Genomic DNA, 19113 nt, shown 5'->3' with positions numbered 1-19113 from the left:
ATGTTGCCTGTATCAGTAGCTCATTCCTCTCAGTGCTGAGGACTATGCTGTGAGATCGATATACCAGTTTAACTCAAAGGAAATTTGAATTCTTTCTATTTTGGGCGTATAAATGAATCCGTGACAAACATTCACGTCTAGGTTTTTGTGTGAAGATAGGTGTTCATTTATGCAGGAAGAGCTCAGTCACCAGGTCACGTGGTAGTTGCATGTGTGTTTTTTCCACCAACTACCAAGCTAGGTTCCAGACTGGCTGTGCCATGTTACCTTCCTACCAGTAATGTACACGCGGTTCTGTTCACTACAACCATGTTAGGATTTGGTGTGGTCACTGTTTTTTGTGGTCATCCTGACAGTTGTGTCATGGGTTTAGTTCGCATTTTGCTGATGGCTGCCGATGCTGAACTTCCTCTCCTGTGTTTATTGGTCATGTATATATCCTCTTCAGTGAAATGCTACTCTGTGTCTTTTGCTCGTTTCTAATTGGATTGTTGGTCTTACGTATTCTAGGTACTATCCTCTGTCAGATAAATAGTTTGCAATTTTTCTCAGTCTGTAGCTTGTCTGCTTATCCTCTTAACAGATCTTTTGCAGAACAAAGGTTTTCATTTTGATGAGGTCCACTTTTCAAATTTTCCTTTTAAAGATTGTGTGATTGGTGTCAAAACTCTTTGCCTAGCCCTAGATCCTAACTTACACTTTTCTCCTATTTTCGTAAAGCAGTTGACATTTTTAAAAAAAATATTTATTTTGAGGGAGAAAGAGCGTGCAAGCAGGGGAGGGGCAGAGAGAGAGGGAGAGGGAGAATCTGAAGTAGGCTCCATGCTCCAGTGCAGAGCCCAAGTGGGACATGAACTTACCAACTGTGAGATCATGCCCTGAGCTGATATTAAGAGTCAGAAACTTAAGGTGCCTGGGTGGCTCAGTCAGTTAAGCATCTGACTTCAGCTCAGGTCATGATCACATAGTCCGTGGGTTCAAGCCCACATTGGGCTCTGTGCTGACAACTCACAGCCTGGAGCCTGCTTCAAATTCTGTGTCTTCCACTCTCTCTGCACCTGCCCCCCACCCTCTCTCTCTCTCTCTCTCTCAAAAATAAACATTTAAAAAAATTTTTGAAAAGATGTTTAACCGACTGAGCCACACAGGTGTCCCTAAAATATTTATAATAGTATATATAAGTCTCTGATCTATTTTGAATTTGAATTAATTGTTGTGAAAGGTGTGATGCTTGGATCAAAGCACTTTTTTTTGCCCATGATATCCAATTGCTCTAGCACCATTTGTGGAGAGGGCACTTACTTTTATTTATTTTTCATTTACAAAAGAGAGACCAACAGATTATAATGACATCATTGGGCTTAAGCTGTGGCAGATGTTGGAACACTGGGGAAAAACGCGATATTAGGTAAGAGGGAAGGATTGCCCAAAGAGGACTTAACTGAGTCATGTGCTGGTAGAAAGTATGGAAAATAGAGGGGCACACTCTGGTGATGGAGGGTGGAGGAGAAAGACCACAGTGGAAGAAATGCATCCCCATCTTTGCTGTGAGGCAGCGTGCTGGCCCCTTGTGTGCCTCTTTGCAGTGCGCTGGGCCAGGACTCAAACAGGTGGCATCCAGCTGGGTGTTCAGCTCATACACAGCTGACCAGCTGACAGGAACTCCGAGAAGGCACCGTCTCCCTCCAGCCAGCCTCACGGACAACCCAGGTGGCCACACCACTTGCCGGGCGCCCTCACTTCTCGAGGCCATGACCAAACTTGGTTATCTCCCAGGAGAGGAATGCCAGTCTGCCACTTAACAGTCTCTTTCCTGCATCGCCCCCCTCAGCCTCCTTGTGATGTTGGAATGTAACTACTTAAAGACTCAAGAGCCTTCCACAAAAGACAGGAAGGCTTTGCATTCCTATTCTTCATTCTCTGCCATGTGACTGTCTGCAAAAGTTTCTGTTATTTCTGGAATGGAAAAACCAAACTTGGTATGGCTTCTTTGGAAAAGCAAGGGGTTTGCTCTTTGGCTCATTTTCAGAAAATAGACACTGGACGCTTCTCTTCAACAGGGATTTAAAATTCAACAAGAACGAGGCTGCAGGGAAAGAATTATTTTGATACGGTTAATTCTGTGTGTGCACTTGTTAGTGGTGGGAGTGGAGTTTGGAGCAGAATATAGTCAAATGTTTTGGCATTTATATGGAAGGAGCAAACAATAAGATGGCTGATATAATCCACTTTGAAGTTTTTTTTTTGGTTTAAAAAAATAAAAGGGAAGCTTCATCTGGCTGACTGATTAGCTCTGGGAACGTTCCAGGGCAAGCTGTTAACATAAGAGAGGAGGAAGGGACTACCTGGGTGGTGATGGTTTATTTTCTGCCTTCTTTAAATGCCATGTCGGGTGGCACCTGTAACATACAGTCAATCTGTGTGCTTCTTTCACCACTTTTCTTAGTGATCCTCACATACACTACAGTGGGTTCCAAAATACATGTGCATTTCGTAACCCCCAGAATTTGCAAACGTGACCTTATATGGGATTTGCAGATGTAATTTGGTTAAAGGCTTTAAGATGAGATCATCTTGGATTTTCTGGGTGGACCATAAATCCAATGACAGGTATTCTTATAAGACAGAGAAGAATACCACACGGGCAGAGGTTCAGTGATGTGACCACAGCCAAGGAATACCTGGAGCCATCAGAAGCTGAAAGAACCTTCCAGATCCCTACTGACACTTCCAAGATGACCGGAGTGAATTCAAGTCCAGACTTTATTTTTGGACTGAAGAAGAAAGTCTATTGCTATGGGAGAGTGTTCAGTATAATAGTTGGGAGATGCTTTTTCTCAACATGCTTCTTAAGCTATTTCTCAGTCATTTACACATTCTAATTACTTTCAGCCTTTCAGAGCAAAGAACAGCTTTTGTTTTCCTGAAATTGTAAGATCCTGGTGTTGGAGAAGATTTACTTTAGAACCTGCAATGCCTGTGCGTGTTAAACATAAACTCTAAGGAGGGGTGCCTGGGTGCCTCAGTTGGTTGAGTGTCCGGCTTCGGCTCAGGTCATGATCTCACTGTTCATGGGTTCGAGCCCTGCGTCAGGCTCTGTGCTAACAGCTAGCTCAGAGCCTGGAGCCTGTCTTCAGATTCTATGTCTCCCTCTCTCTCTGACCCTCCCCTGAACATGCTGTCTTTCTCTCAAAAATAAATTTTAAAACATTTTTTAAAAATTAAAAAAAATATATAAACTCTACGGAGAATCACTGTTTTCTTTCTTTTAGAACAGATTTATTGGGATATAATTTCATTCTATAAAATTTACCCACTTTAAGTATAGAATTCAGTGGTTTTGGTATATTTACAGAGTTGTGCAACCATGACCAAAATGTAATTTCAGAACATTTCTAGTGTTCCAAAGAGAAGCTTCATATCCGTTAGCCACCATACCCCAATCTTACCCCTCACCGCATCCCTTCTCCTCCAGTGCCAGACGACAGCAAGGCTTGTTTATTCCGGAAATTTCCTATGAATGGAAGCATACAATATGTGGTGCTTGGTGACTGGCTTCTTCCTTTTTTTTTTTTTTTAATGTTTATTTATTTTTGAGAGAGAGAGAGAGAGAGTCAGAGCATGAGTAGGGGAGGGGCAGAGAGAGAGGGAGACATAGAATTGGAAACAGGTTCTAGGCTCTGAGCTCTCAGCACAGAGCCCAATGCAGGGCTCGAACTCACAAGACTTTGAGTTGTGAGATCATGACCTGAGCCGAAGTTGGCTGCTTAACTGACTGAGCCACCCAGTCGCCCTGTCACTGGCTTCTTTCAACTGGCATGTTTTCAAGGTTCATCAATGTTATAACATAGAACAGGACTTCACTCCTTTTAATGGCTGAATACTATTCCATTATATAGATACCATAAATTTTTGTTTAGCTATTTATCCACTAATGGACGTTTGGGTTGATTCTCTTTTTAGGATTCAAAGAATAATGTGTCTTTGAGCCTTAGTGTACAACTTTTTGTTTGGATACAGGTTTTTATTTCTTCTTTATATAATTAGGATTGAAATTGCCAGGTCATATGGTAACTATATATTTAACATTTTGAGGAACTGTCAGACTGTTTTGCAGTGTGGCCACACCATTTTATTTTGCTTTATTTTATTTTATTTTTAATTTCTTTTTTCCTAGTGTTATTGAGGGATGAATGCCAAATAAAGATTGTCTGTATTTAGGTTGTACAACATGTTTTTTAAAGGCATAAAACCTGATGATTTTTAATGTGTGGATACATTCTGAAAATATTACCACAATCAAGTTAACTAATAGATCCATCACCTCATATAGCTACCATTGTGTGTGTGTGAGATAAGAATATTTAAGCTCTACTCTCTTAGCAAATTTCAAGTATACAATATATTATTATTAATTCTAATCACCATGCTGTTCATTGGATCTCCAGAATTATTTATTTTGTAACTGAAAGTTGATACACTTTGACTAGTATTTTTCCCATGTCCCCCTTCCCCACCACCTGGTAACCAACTTCTACTCTCTGGTTCTGTGAGTTTGACAGTTTTTGATACCTCATGTAAGTGAGATCATGTAGTGTTTGTCTTTCTGTATCTAGTTTATTCCACCTAGCATAATGTGCTTCAGATTCATCCATGTTATTGCCAATGTTAGGATTTCCTTTTTATGGTCAAATAATATTCCATTTATCTATCTATCTATCTATCTATCTATCAATTGATCATCTTATATCTATCTATCTTTCAAGCGAGGAAGAGAGATAACAATTTCTTTATTCATTCATCTGTCAACAGATAGTTGTTTCCCTCTTTTGGCTATTATGAATAATGCTTCAGTGAATATGAGAGTGCAGATATCTCTTTGAGTTACCGACTTCATTTCCTTGGGACATACATCTGGAAGTGGGGTCCTGGATCATATGGTAGCTCTATTTTCTGTTTTCCATGATAGTTGTACCAATTTATATTCTCACCAACAATGTTCAAGGATTCCTTTTTCTTTACACCCTTGACAACACTTACCTTTTGTGTCTTTGATAATAACCATCCTAAAAGGTGTGAAGTCCTATCTCTTGTGGTTTTGTTTTTCTATCTCTTGTGGTTTTGATTTGCATTTCTCTGATAATTAGTGATGATGAGCACATTTTATATACCTTTTGGTCATTTGCATGTCTTTTTCTTAAGAGTATCTATTCAAGTCCTTTGGCTGTTTTAAAATGACATTATTTGCTATTGAGTTGTAGGAGTTTCTTACATATTTTGGATATTAATTCCTTCTCAGATATTTGTGTTGCAAATATTTGCTCCCATGTAATTGGTTGCCTTTTGGTCTGCTGTTTCCTTTGCTGCACAGAACTTCTTAGCTTGATATAATCCCATTTGTCTGTTTTTGCTTTTGGTGTCATATCCAAAAAATCATTGCCCAGACCAATGTCAAGGAGATTTTCCCTTAGCAGTTTTATGGGTTCAGGTCTTATATGTAAGTCTTCATCTATTTTGAGTTAATTTTTGTGTATGGTATAATGTTAGGATAAAATTTCTTTTTTTTTTTTTTGCATGTGGATATCCAATGTTCAATTTTCATTTGCCTCAAGATGCTTTTTGACCTCCCTTTTGATTTATTATTTCATCAATTAATTGTTTAGGAATGTGTTACTTAATGTCTACATATTTGTGAATTTTTCTACTGTTACTGATTTCCAGTTTTCATATTGTCATGGTTCGAAATGATACTTGATATGATTGATTTAAGTCTTCTTAAGCTTGCCAAGATTTGTTTTGTGACTCAACAAATGATCTATCCTGGAGAATGTTTCATGGGCTGCACCATTTTATACTCCTACCACCCATGAGCAAGGGTTCTAATTTCTCCACATTCTCTCCAACTCTTGTTATTATCTGTCTGTTTTGTTTTGTTTTTAGAGAGAGAGCATAAGTAGGGGAGGGGGCAGAAGGAGAGAGAGAGAGAGAGAGAGAGAATCTTAAGCAGACTCCATGTTCAGCACCAAGCCCCACATGGGAATCAATCCCACGACCCTGGAATCCTGACCTGAGCTGAAATCAAGAGTAGGACATTCAACTGACTGAGTCACCCAGGCACCCCATTTGTCTTTTTTATTTTAGACATCCTGGTAGGTGTGAAGTGGTATCTCGTTATGTCTCCCCCCTCTAATGACTAATAGCGTTGAGCATCTTTTCGTATGCTTATTGGCAATTTAGACATCCTCTTTGAAGAAATGTCTATTCTAGTTCTTTGCCCATTTTTAAATCGGGTTAGTTGTCTTTTTATTATTGAGTTGCACTAGTTCTTTAGCATATAAATCCTTTATCAGATTATTTGCAATAATTTTCTCTCATTCTGTGAATTGCCATTTCATTTCCTTCATGGTATCCTTTGAAGCACAAAAGTTTCAAATTCATCTATTTTTTCTTTTATTGTGTTTGCTTTTGGTGTCATAGCTAACAAACCATTGCCTAACCCAAGGTGACAGAGCTTTACGCCTGTGTTTTCTTCTAGGGATTTTATGGTTTTAGCTCTTATATTTATGTTTCTGAGCTAATTTTTGTGTATTGCAGGCTTTTATTCCATAAATGACAAGCAGCTTAAATATAAGCTTTCTTATGGCAGTATTTCCCTAGGTTGTTTATTATTAACAGCTTGGTGATATTAACCATGACACAAGTCTTCCTGTGTGAGCTGGGGTGTTCCTGATATACAGCACTTACTTGAACATATCAAAGTACAGTGGAAATATGGAAATGTTTGTGTCACCAGAAGCAAAAATGCAAATCGGAGTAGTCAGAAAAGGAGATTTTGCTGGAAAGATATTGGGGTTATCTCATGTAATTGAAGGAAGAGTTGAGTAGCCCAACGGCCAGCAGTGTGAATGAAGCTGGACCTGAGGGACAGCTGGGACTGGGACCCGGACTTACGTGCCACCAGGACGTCTCTCTCTCTCTCTTTCGCTAGGTTTTATTTCTCAGTCTCTCTGCCCATTACTTTCATTCTCCAAACAGGCTGGGCTCCTCCACATAGCCCAACACAAGACTCTGGGAGCCTCGCGAGACCCTGGACTCCTAACCCTCACCCACACAAAGACTTGTTTCCAGCTCCAGTTTGAAAATAAATTCTAGGGAAGATGTCTGATTGGCCAGTTAGGGTCATGTGCCCCTCTGGAGTGTTCATGAAGCTTTTGGTTATATTGAGGGTAGGTTTTATTTACAGAAAATAGTCCCTCAGAGTTTACTTTTGGTGGAAACAAGTTGTGTTCAGTTTATGATGGCTCTAGTTTTTACAGAGCTTTTAATTCTATTTATAAACCTAGCAGTTGCTAACAATCACTTTTTAAGGGATATTTAAGTATTTTATTAATTGTTTTTAAAAATTTAAAAAATGTTTATTAATTTTTAAAAGGGAGATAGAGTGCGAGCAAGTGAGGGGCAGAAAGAGAGAAGGAGACAGAATCGAAAACAGGCCCCAGGCTCTGAGCTGTCAGCACAGATCGTGACTCAGGGCTGGCACTCAAGAGCTGTGAGATCATGACCTGAGCCGAAGTCAGATGCTTAATCGACTGAGCCACCCAGGAGCCCCCAATTAGCAAGAAATTCTAAACAGAGTTTGGGCCAGGATAGTAAATTAGTAAGTATCAAGGGTTATTTATACAACCCTCTTGGTTCTAAATTTCCTATCTCTGGTGATAAGGATGTCTCTTTACCTCCTGGTCTAGGGAGGGTAACTTCCACATGGAAGATTTATTTCTTATTTTCAGACGAACAGAGGAAGGTCTGAGTGTCCTTGCATAAACTGTCTCTTAAATTAATTTTTATTTAAAATAGTCAGTATGCCAAAGTGGCCCATCTTGGAGTGGCCTGTCCTTGGCCCCTACAATGTCTTGTTTAATTCAGCCATTTGAGAGCCCTCTCCCACACTTCTCTGAATCACGGGTAAAGTGGTGCACAGAATATTGCTGTGGTATGCTGGGAAGAAACTGGATTAGACGTCAGAAGGCGTGGGTCTTTGCTTTGGCTTTGTGGTTTGACTCTAAGGAAGTCACTCTCTATCTCTGAGCCTCAGGATCTTCATCTGTGAGTAAAACTTTACTGTCCGCCATGGTTTGTTGGTGTGTTATGTGGGATGATGCGAGCAGAAGATTTACACAGACAGGAGACGTCTGTCTGCTCCTTCTCTCTGATTCCTCCTATCCTGCATCGGTGCTCCACAGCACACTGCGCTCTGGAGCTGTGTCAGATTCACGCTGGTTGAGTGGCCTCAGCATTTCTCACCGTCTACCCCTCCACTTCCTGCTGTTACTGGGGTCTCCGTTTATAAGGTCCGTAGCTGGTGGCCTCCATGGTCCACGGAGGTTTTTGCCAGACCGCATCCATCCACACTTCCCAGAATACTGGAAACTATGCACCACTACTTCCCACTCCCTGCTCCTGCCCCCATCCCCATTCACCTGCCCAAGCCCAGCAAAGATGGTTTGGTTGGTTGTTAGATACGTGAGTCTCCTCAGAGGTCTGTCATAGCCAAGGGCACAGTAGTCACCCCCTCAGGTGAAGAGGGGCACAGCTCCTGCTGCCTGGGGCTAACTTCTGAGGCTGACAGATCACATAGCCACGCCAGTGGGACACCTGATATTCAGGGGCAGGTAGCCTGACACCAGGCCTTCGGGGCCCTGGGTTCTCTTTCAGCTTCATTTTTTTACACACACAGACACAGACACAGACACACACACACATATGCACAGGCACACACACATGTTTCTTTGTGCTTGCCCACTGAAATGATTCATAATCGGGATATCACTACTGAGTATGTGTGCTGCCGAAACGGGCCCTGGGGTATCACTAGTCAAAAGAGACCAAAGCTCCCCCAGAAGACAGCGTTTAGAATTCTATGTTAGAGCTGGAAGAACCATGCACATTATCTGGTCTAAAGCCTTCTCTGCCCTCCGCTCCCTGACCTCTGTTAGTGGAAAAGATGAATGAAGCCCACTGAGGTGATGGGACTTGTTCAAGATCACACAGCAAGTGAGAGAAAAAGCAAAAACCTTTCATTCATTCACTCACTCAATAAACGTTTGTTGATTCCTCTTTACCAGGCACTGTCCTAGGAGATGAAAATATAAGCTGATCCAACAAGAAGTCCCTGCCCTTTGGAGCTTACCCTTGTCATATGGCCATGGATGCAAAAAACAATGTAATGTCAGATGGTGCTAAGTGTCAGCAAGAAATCCAGACTTTGGAGATAGGGAATGAAGGAGGAGGGGAAGTATTATATTTGATAAGGAGGTCTGGGCTCATTTCTCCAAGAAGTAAATGAAATGAGTGGTCAAGGCATATCTGATGGAAAAGCATTCTAGATAGAGGGAACAGTGGGTGCAAAGGCCCCAGTGTGGTAAGGAGGCCAATATGATCAGGATGTCTGGATCTGCCATCCAGAGCTCCTTCACCAACCACACTGCCTCTAAGTCAGCAGAGGTGTCTCAAGTATCTTTATGTCATATACAGCGTCCAGATTTAAGGGTGACTCTAAGAACCTAGAAGTGACCATGCTGCTCAGGTTGGAACAGAACTTGTGACCTCCACAGGTATAACAGTGACACAGAACCTCAGGGTAGCAAAACAGAGACAGCTCTGAGCAGGGGACCTGAGGGACCATCTTTGTTCTCCCACTGAATGTGTGATAGTGGTCAACCCTCTTGGATTCTTGGAGATCAGATTGTTGTTTTTTAAATTTTCATTAGGATTTAATTTTTAGTTTTAAAATGGGTGAGTCCAAGTTTTTCCACATATCTTGACATTTTTGTTGTGGTTATTCTAACTTAGTACAGAGATGTATACAAATCTTACATGCATAGCTTGATAAATTTTTCATAGGTATGCCTGTGAGACTCTATTATCCAGATCAAGGTCCAGAGCATTCCAGTGTCTCTGAAGCCTTTTTAAATGATGTGTCTCCCCCTGGGCCAATGCACTGCCCTCATCCTCTGCTGAAGACAACAATCTGACCACGACCAGCACGCATTAGGGTTGTCTGCTCTTAAACTTCATACAGGAGTCACACAGGATGAACTTTTTAATGTCCATCTTCTTTTACTCAAAGTTATGTTTTTGAGATTATCCACATCGTTGAGAGTAGCAAGAGTTAATGTTTTTAAATTTCAGGGTAGTGTTCCATCACATGAAGATAGCGTGTTATTTCTCTGTTCTGTTGATGGCCATTTGGGTCCTTTCCAGTTTGGTGTTCTTACAGACAGGCCACTGTGATCATTCTGGTGCAGGTCTTTTGTTGGAAATAAACACTCCTGATTCTTGGCTTGATACTCAGGAATTGAATTATCTGAGCTTGGTTCAAGTATTTCTCTGACCACTACATGATAGCAGGTGTATTTTAATATCTGTTAATTCTAGATAAAGTCAGTAAGGCTTTTAAATGCTTCTTTATCAATTGTGAACATACCTGTGTACATTTGGGAAAATATCCATATGAGATATTATTTATTCGGTCTTCAGATTGGGCATGGAGTCCATATGGTTCTCGACCTACAGCTGGGGCAACCACTGCCTCAGAGAATAACTACAGTGTCCTTTAGATATAATCCTCTATGATTCTAGAAGGCAGTGCTCCAAAAGGTATGCATGTCACTTGTTTCTTAACAGAACTTTCACCTCTTGAGCTGTCTTTTTTTCACTCAGGTGATGGTGTTTAGATATGGAGCTCCCTGCTGAAACTGTGTGCTGTCAGGCTCATGATGTTATTCTAGTATTGAGTGATGGATGTAGGTAGGATCATGTATCTTCCTTTCATCTGGGACCCGCCCTTCTCCAAATTAAAGTCCAGAGTGCCGTGAAAAGGTCTGGTGACCACAGTATACTGGTTTATTCTTGGGGGTGAGGAGGTACTGGGGGGCTCCCGTGACCAGGGAAATGGCTCTCAAGGGGGTGGTGTGGAGGTTCTGTTTTGGGAAAGACTGATGGTAAACCCAAGTGACAGACAGATGGGATGTATAGAAGTTATTTGTTTTTGTTTGTCCAGCATATTCCACTATCCCTTTCTTTATTTCCAGTGCAGACCCTACTTCTTAAAGGCAGAGAAGGAATTCTGAGTCACCATGGACAATTACAACACTCAGTTGCCCTAGCTTCAGGGATTGGTTGAAGAATGGACAAACCAGCCATGCTATACTAATCATGATCCTTCTAATTTCTTAATGTTTATTTATTTCTGAGAGACAGAAAAAGCATGAGCAGGGGAGGGGCAGAGAGAGAGGGAGACACAGAATTCGAAGGCAGGCTCCAGGCCCCAAGCCGTCAGCACAGAGCCCAGTGTGAGGCTCGAGCTCAGGAACTGCGAGATTATGACCTGAGCGGAAGTCGGATGCTTAAGCGAGTGAGCCACCCAGGTGCCTCTAATCATGATCATTCTAAGGATCATTCTTGTTAGATAGATGTGAGGATTGCCCTTTTCTTGGCTGCAAGTTGTAAAGATGAGATGCTGGAGTGTCCGCAGGCCTGTCTGCCTTCATGGGGACCATCCTGGCGGAGTGACGAGACAGAGAGAAAAGTCCCAGCAGGTCACACCACTGCTTCTTATCTCTGGTGGGCAATTGTTAGCATAGTTTAGTAATAATTCTGTGGTGTACACATAACTTATATTATTGAAGATAAAGCCAATGCAACAAAAAATAAAAGAATGTATTAAAAACATACTTAGGCCAGAATTCCTGGCAGGTATAAATGCTTAAAGAACTAATTTTATATAGACTGTTGGGTTTATAGGGTTCAAGCATTCTTTTTAAAAAACATCCTAAGTGTTTTATTTTTATCTTTTTGTTTTAACTTAAAATTTTTTACTTAAATCTATGTTAGTTAACATGTAATCATGTCATGATTTCGGGAGCAGAATTTAGTGATTCATCACTTACATATAACACCCAGTGCTCTTGTCTTTCCATTCAAACTGGCATATATTGGGCTCTTGAGCTTTGGGGAAAGGATCTGAACAAATACGCAGCCAACTCCTTCGTAAGCAAACCCACTGCGTCAGAGGTGGTCTGGGCGGACTGTTTTGAGAGCTGGCGGGGAGGCCCCATGGCGGCTCTTCCTTTGGGAGAAAGAACTACATGCTCTTACCAGCTGCAGGGGCTGAACAGGAACAGGAACCTGCAGTGCTTCACAGAAGATATTGTCTGACCACACTCAACAATATGGGTGTCTCCAGCATGCAGAGCCTAGACAGGACTCTAGACAAGACATGAGGTGATCACAGTATGGTGCAGTGGAAACTATGAAGGAAGCAGAGGGTGACAGGAAGCACAGAGCAGGCTCACCTCCTCTGGTCTCTGGGGCGGCTTATGGGGATGCTGGGGATGATCTTCTGGACAAAGGAGCTCCAACCTGTAATTGAGGAATGGGCAGAAGTGTCCCAGGGAAGTGTGTGTGATTGTAAGTTGGGAACCAAGGGGTAGGCATGGAACAGTGTTCATGGCAGAGGGAACAGCACATCTGAGAGAGCGCCGAATCCTAACCACTAGACCACCAGGGAGGCTTGGAAACAGCACATCTGAAAGCCCAAAAGTAGAAATGAGTTTGGCACAAAAGACAGACATTATGTCAGGAGGCAAACAAACAAATTTGGCAAAATTGGCAAATTTGTTGTTAAGTCAGAACAGGGTGTGCAGGTAAGCGTGCACAGAACGTTCGAATGCACAGAACTCCCATCTGCTGCCACAGGCAGCTGTGTCCTGGCTCAGAAGAGCTGGGGGAGTGATTTAATATCATAACCCTTCATGCAGAGAAACTGTTTTTCTGTGATCCTACGGACTATTGAAAGGCAAATAGGGACTATGAGTGCAGGAGGCACGAAGATGAATAATCGTCCTTCCCCTTCTCTCCTTTCCAGACCAATGAAGCAAGGGTCGACCTGACATATTCCGGGAGGCTTAGAAATAATGTGCGCACAGCCGGGTCGTGGCAGGCGGTCACGCCAAGTGGTGCTCCTCATCCCGCACCCTGCGCTCCAGATTTCCTCGGGTCTCATTCCCTGTTCCAGGAAGGACCTCTCGCGGGATGGCGGGACAGTGGTTGCGCCTTCTCCTTCTGGGGATACCCCACCTCTTGTCCCCTGGGAGATTGGTTGTCAGGAGGTCAGTGGTTAAGACATGTCAGATCCCGTGACTGTACATTTTCCAGTTAGGGAGTGTCAGTCTGGCAAAGCTCAGTATCTGGGGACATGTCCATGTCAGTCTACATGGGGGCCACTAAGTCCAGGCCACGTCCCTTTTGTCGTCTCTTCTGCAGCTTGTTGGACAGTAAAGCCCATCCTCTGACTCAGTCTTCAGGGGTCTGAGATTCTCTTTTCCATGAATGGTTGCTAGAAAGGAGAACACACACACATGCACACACACTCACACAGGCACAGAGGTATATTTGAGGGCATCTACAACCTCTAGGGAGCTTTTTACTATGTATATCTGCATGAGCCTCAGCCCAGTGCAGAGCTCACAAATAATATCTCTGCAACTGGGGACTTAGAAGTCGTGCCCACATACACACACGTATGTATATATCTTAATTTTTGTGATGTTTATTTTTGAGAGAGAGAGTGCAACCAGGGGAGGGGCAGAGAGAGAGGGAGACACAGAATCTGAGGCAGGCTCCAGGCTCTGAGCTGTCAGTATGGAGCCTGACACGAGGCTCAAACTCATGAACCTCGAGATCATGACCTGAGCCGAAGTCAGATGCTTAACTGGCTTAGCCCCACAGGCACCTGAAGTTGTATATATTTTTAAAGTTCCCCTGGTGAGTCTGAGAAGCACCCAGACCAAGAGCCCCTCAGTGGAGGAGGCCGCGCACCACTGCTCACACTGGCCAAAGGCAGCCTCTCATGCGTGTTATTACATGGCTCTTTCTTAAGCATCTTTGTTTCCAAATGGTCTAGGCTTCACATTTGCATCACTAAAAGGCCTGTTCATGAGATTTCCCCAGAACAAAAGGAATAGTCTCTGCTCAAAGATGAATTGCAGTTTTGACTTCTACTGACACTTGAGTCTTCTCGAAACTCTTCTATTATGAGGTCTCTCTCTCTCTTTCTCTCTTCCACACTTAGAAGACACACTTTGTTACATATATATGTGTAGCTTATTTCCCCTAGAAACGAGGAAGCCATAAATTTTAGGGCAGTGGACTTGAATTGTCATTTGTGGGATTTGCATCATAGGAAGTTTTCAGTGTTTGCTTCAACAATGCGAACAGTACGCTGCAGCCCTTTGGTTTAACAAATAAGTCTGTCTCGAGGCCAGTGGCATTAGGAATCTGCACCATTATTTCAGAAAAATGGGGGGCCCAGCCTGCCAGCTCTGCTCAGGGTTGCTTTCTTTCTTCTATTCTTACTCTCTTAATTTAGAAAAAAAAGGTCTATAGCCCTTTCTCTGCGAAGGGAAATGGTTATAATTGAAGCTGCCACTCCATTTCCTTGACAAAATTCTCACGCAACACTGTACCTCATGGAAAAAATATGAGACTGTGGAATGCAAGGCCTTGACATTCAGAATGAATCTCCGGTTTGGTCCTGGATATTTTGGGTCTGCAGGCTTAACCATTCCACACCCCAATTCGTCTGCTTTTCCTGGTCCCGGCTTTCTTGATGGTCGGCTGAGAAATCTTGGTGATGAGAAATGGCTGAACTTCAAAACTGCACGTCTCAGGGACCCCAGCTGATTGCATGGCCCAGCCTCAGGCTGATGAAGCATCGAAAACTTGCACTTGACGGATAAAGTAACTGAGAGCTACAGAAGCTTGGAACTGGCTCAAGATCACAGAGTGGAGGAGGGGCTGGAACCCAGGAAGGCTGGCTTCTAAAGCGGTACCCTTCCCCTTAGAACACGGTGGTCTCCTTCCTCCTGTCATGCAGGTCACCTGGGCAGCAGTGCCTGGCTGGGGACCCGCAGAACCCCTGCCTCCAGCATATTTCCATCTCCGTTTGTTTTCAAGCCAAACCCTTGCCTTCCCTTCCAGCTAATTTGCTACCCAAAGTCTCCTCTCCTACAAAAATCCCCATGTAAATATTCTGGGGTTTGAATAGTACTGTCCACCAATGTTGTTTTGAGTTTGTTAAAATGTAGGTTCCCAGGCCTCTCGTCCAGAGTGTTGGATTCCATGGGCGTTAGCCCGCAAACTTGCATGTGACGTGGTCCCCCAAATGGTCCTGGGGCCCAAGGACCACACTTTGTGAAGCTGTCCCGGAGGCACCACAGTAAATGAGGACTTCTGGTGCGCACTGCACCTTGCTCAGAGAAGCTGTTCTCTCTGGAAAGTGCAGGGGCTGCAGGCGGGTTGCCGGGGAATGTGCTCTGAAGAGTTTCTGGAGGAGCCCCTGCTCCGACCAAATAACTGCCTGCAGTTAGCTGACACGGGGGCTTCTAAGGAAGGATGGGAGGCGGGAGGACCCGACCGGTGTGTGGAAAGGTGTCCAGCACAACCCGAGCGGAAGAACTTACATTCCTGAGCACTGAAGGCTTTGAGTGCAGGGACTGGAAAACGAGGTACGGGGAAGGGAAGAGTTGGGGGGAATTTCTCCTTGGAATTTGGCTTTGATGGAAAGGAAAGCTGGCATCAATGAAATGTCTGGGTCAAACTTTCCACATGTTCTTCTTTGTTTATTCTCTATTTTTTTTTTTGGTAAAGCCTTTATTTATATTTTTTGTGCATTTTTTTTAAGTCGTTGGCTCCAGCCCAGTGTGGAGACCAGCATGGGGCTTGAACTCACACTCCTGAGATCAAGACCTGAGCTGAGATAAAGAGTCAGATGCTTAACTGACTGTGCCGTCCCCTGCCACATTTATCTTTATTGAAAAACAATTTACTGATTTAGAGCATACAGTTCAGTGGTTTTTAGTATCTTCAGAGTGGTGTGCAATCCTCACCATAGTTGATTTTAGAACATTTTGTCACCTCAAAAATTAAGCCCAGTCCCTTTACCTCTCCTCCTCCCCTTATTCAGCCTCTCTTCGCACCCCCTGCCACCGATGCAACCCTTAGTCTACTTTCTGTATGGATTCATCTATTCCGGGAATTTCATATAAACGGAATCATACCGTATGTGGTCTGTTGTGACAGGCTTCTCTTACTTAGCATAATGTTTTCAAGGTCCTTCATGTTGTAGCCTTCCCTTTAATGGACAAAAGTACTCCACTAGCCTGGATTACTGCATTTTGTTTATCCATGCATCCACAATTGGGTTGTTTCTACTTTTTTGTGCAGGTGAATAATGCTATTTGTGTACAAGCTTTTGTCTTCATTTCTCTTGGGTGTATGCCCATGAGTGGCATTACTAGGTCAAATGGTAACTCTGTGTTAGCTTTTAGAGGAACTGCCACACTGTGTTTCCAAAATCTTCACTTTATTTTTCTGAATCTCCTTATCAGGTCTCAGTCATATGCAGCTCAGCTTGGTCAGGCGTCACAAAGGACTCACTGTAAGCAGATGTTGGAGGAAGCAGAGAATCAAGCTTGAGTTACAAAACCCAAAATCCAAACACTCAAAGAGTGTACTGGGTATAATTTTAAAGGTTGGGGCAATGTCCCTTGGATTCACGTTCATGATAAGCAGAAAAAGAAACCAAAAAAAAAAAAAAGTAAACTACAGTACAGTAACAGTAACTCATAATCCGTTCTGGAAAAGGTTTAGTGGCTTGAAAGTATGGATTTTCATTACCTGTGGTATCATGTTTCTGTACAGCGGCCGGAATTTACGTGCAAGAAATATGCTCCAGGCCCCCCTAGCGAACACTGGAAACCATAGACAGCCATAGACAGAGATAAGATGATACAGATAGATAGTACCAAACAATATATATATTCTTATATATATTCCTATATATATATATACCTATGATAAAGGTTTACTCATGAATTCAGCACAGTCAGAGAGTAACAACAATAACTAAAAATGAAATAGAACAATTATAACGATATTCTGTAGTAAAAGCAAAGCTCTGTGAATGTGGTGTCTCTGTCTTTCAAAATGTCTTAATGTACTGTCCTCGCCCTTCTTGTGATGATGTGAGGTGATAAAATGCCGACACGATGAGAGGTGCGGTGAGTTGGCACTGGCGTTGTGACCCAGTGTTCGGCTCCTAGTGACCTTCTGATGCTCTCTCAGGAGGAGGATCATCTGCTTTGGACAGCAGGTGACTGCAGGTAAGTGAAACCACAGAAACCAAAACTGTGGATAAGGGAGGACTCCCGGAGAGGGAAATTCACTTTAAAAATTTAAGGGGAAAGTTCTTGGAAATTCTTTAAAGTATTTAAGTGTAAAATACAGAGAAGTATGCAAAGTGTAACTGCAAGAATTTTCTCAAAATGAACCTCACCCTTGTAACCAGCACCTACAGCAAGAAGCAGATGGGTATCAGCTTCCCTGAGCTCTTTCCAGTCGTTAACCTTCCAAAGGGAAGGGAGGATATCTAACTTCTAGCACCAACATTCCAAGACCCCAACAATACATTTTTAATGGTACATTACAGGTGTCAGGGATTAACCATTGGAGTAGATTCATTAAGCTTGCAGAATTTCTCAAGACTCATTCAGGCTTTTTTATATTGCATGGCATTGTAGAATCTTAAGAACTAAATACCTTCAGGCTTCATGTAAAACGAAAGGTATAAACTCAACACACAAGAAACTTTTAGCATCACTTGCAATGTAAGAACATGTACTGTAAGATGAAACAACATTCTTTAAGCATTTATTTTAAGATACAGTTCCCGGGGTGCCTAGGTGACTCAGTTGGTTGAGTTTGGGGTTCTTGATTTTGGCTCAGGTCATGATACGAGTCCTGAGATCAAGCCCAGAGGCAGGCTCCGCACTGAGCAAGGAGCCTGTTTAAGATTCTCTCTCTCTCTCTCTCTCTCTCTCTCTCTCTCTCTCTCTCCCCCCCCCGCCCCCCTCCCGTTTTGACCCTACCCCGTTCTCTCTCAAAAATAGAATATAGCTCCATTTCTCCAGAAAATGCAGTTTGAAGTTTATTTCCAAGGGGACTTTGTGAAAGAAGTCCTAGGAACTATTAATCACAGATGCTTTAATAATTCAAAAAGTATATATGTAAACACACATGCCCATTGACAATGCATCACATTGTGGGCTGAAGTAAGTAACAACCAAAATAAATATAGCTTTTGCAAGCAGAGCATAAAAACCGATACACACTTCCCTTGGTTTCTTGGGCAGGAGGTTAAATACCCTCACTTATAAAATGAACTACCTAATCTTGAGACTGACTTGCTGTAAAGCGACACTGCCCTGGTTCTTAACCTGGAAAAAAAAGTCTGTTATAACACTTTCAATACATAAGAAGAATCTTTGGAGGGAAGGGCATATATTCTTAGAGAAACTCCTTTTGCAAATGCGAATCATTTTTTTTTTAAAGCTCTAAATAGGTCTTATAAATTACCAAAAACAGATTAGGATTTTATTAGGATATTTCTTCGGGAAGTTTGGGATTCTATGTTCCACCAGATGTTGCCTAAGAGAGCGCATGAGTCAAGGTGAAGTGGACACCGTGGGACCTTTGCCACGCGCACCAGACTGCCCCCGCTTCTTTCTGGAAGCCGGACGCCTCCAAGGTAACCTGGCGCTCACGCGGGCACCCTGGTGCCGGGAACGCTCCCCTCCTCGCCCGCCCTGTCCCCCGACTTGCAGGTGCAGTGTCAGCGCCCGGAAGCCCCGCGCGAGCGGTGACTTCGCTCTGCCTCGTCCTTCCCCGAAGCCCTGAGGCTTAGACTTTTCCCACCAAGTCACCCACGGCCCCTCCTCCTACCTCCCCCCTCGGGGGCTGGAAAAAGTTTAAAGCCGGCTCCCTTCGCGTTGGGCCGGGCAGGGGGCCTCTCTGGGCTGGACCGGGAGGGGCGAGGGTCCGCGGGCTTCTCCTGCGCTCCTGCTCAGCCCAGCTCGGCGCGTGTCAGACTGGCCGCCGCCGGCTCCTAGGCGCCCAGACTGCGAGGTCCCTCCTAGCCCGAGGGACTCACTTAACACCTTGGGGCCGGCGCCTGCCCCGGACCCCGGGCGCCGGGGGCTCGGCGGCGCCCCGAAG

At 43.5% G+C, this 19113-nt stretch overlaps 1 protein-coding gene across 1 annotated transcript in view; it reads left to right on the top strand.

Annotated features, from left to right (window-relative positions):
- The first annotated feature begins 18587 nt into the window (after positions 1–18587).
- FAM189A2 (family with sequence similarity 189 member A2) overlaps positions 18588–19113 on the top strand; it is a 64014-nt gene continuing 63488 nt past the window's right edge. The window contains exon 1 of the mRNA XM_029920897.1: positions 18588–18646. The gene's annotated coding sequence lies outside the window, so the exon portion shown is untranslated. The remainder of the gene's footprint in view (positions 18647–19113) is intronic.

The sequence above is a fragment of the Suricata suricatta genome, chromosome 13, assembly GCF_006229205.1.
Source record: "Suricata suricatta isolate VVHF042 chromosome 13, meerkat_22Aug2017_6uvM2_HiC, whole genome shotgun sequence".
NCBI classification, from domain to species: domain Eukaryota; kingdom Metazoa; phylum Chordata; class Mammalia; order Carnivora; family Herpestidae; genus Suricata; species Suricata suricatta.
This window is presented reverse-complemented; position numbering and strand designations above follow the sequence as displayed.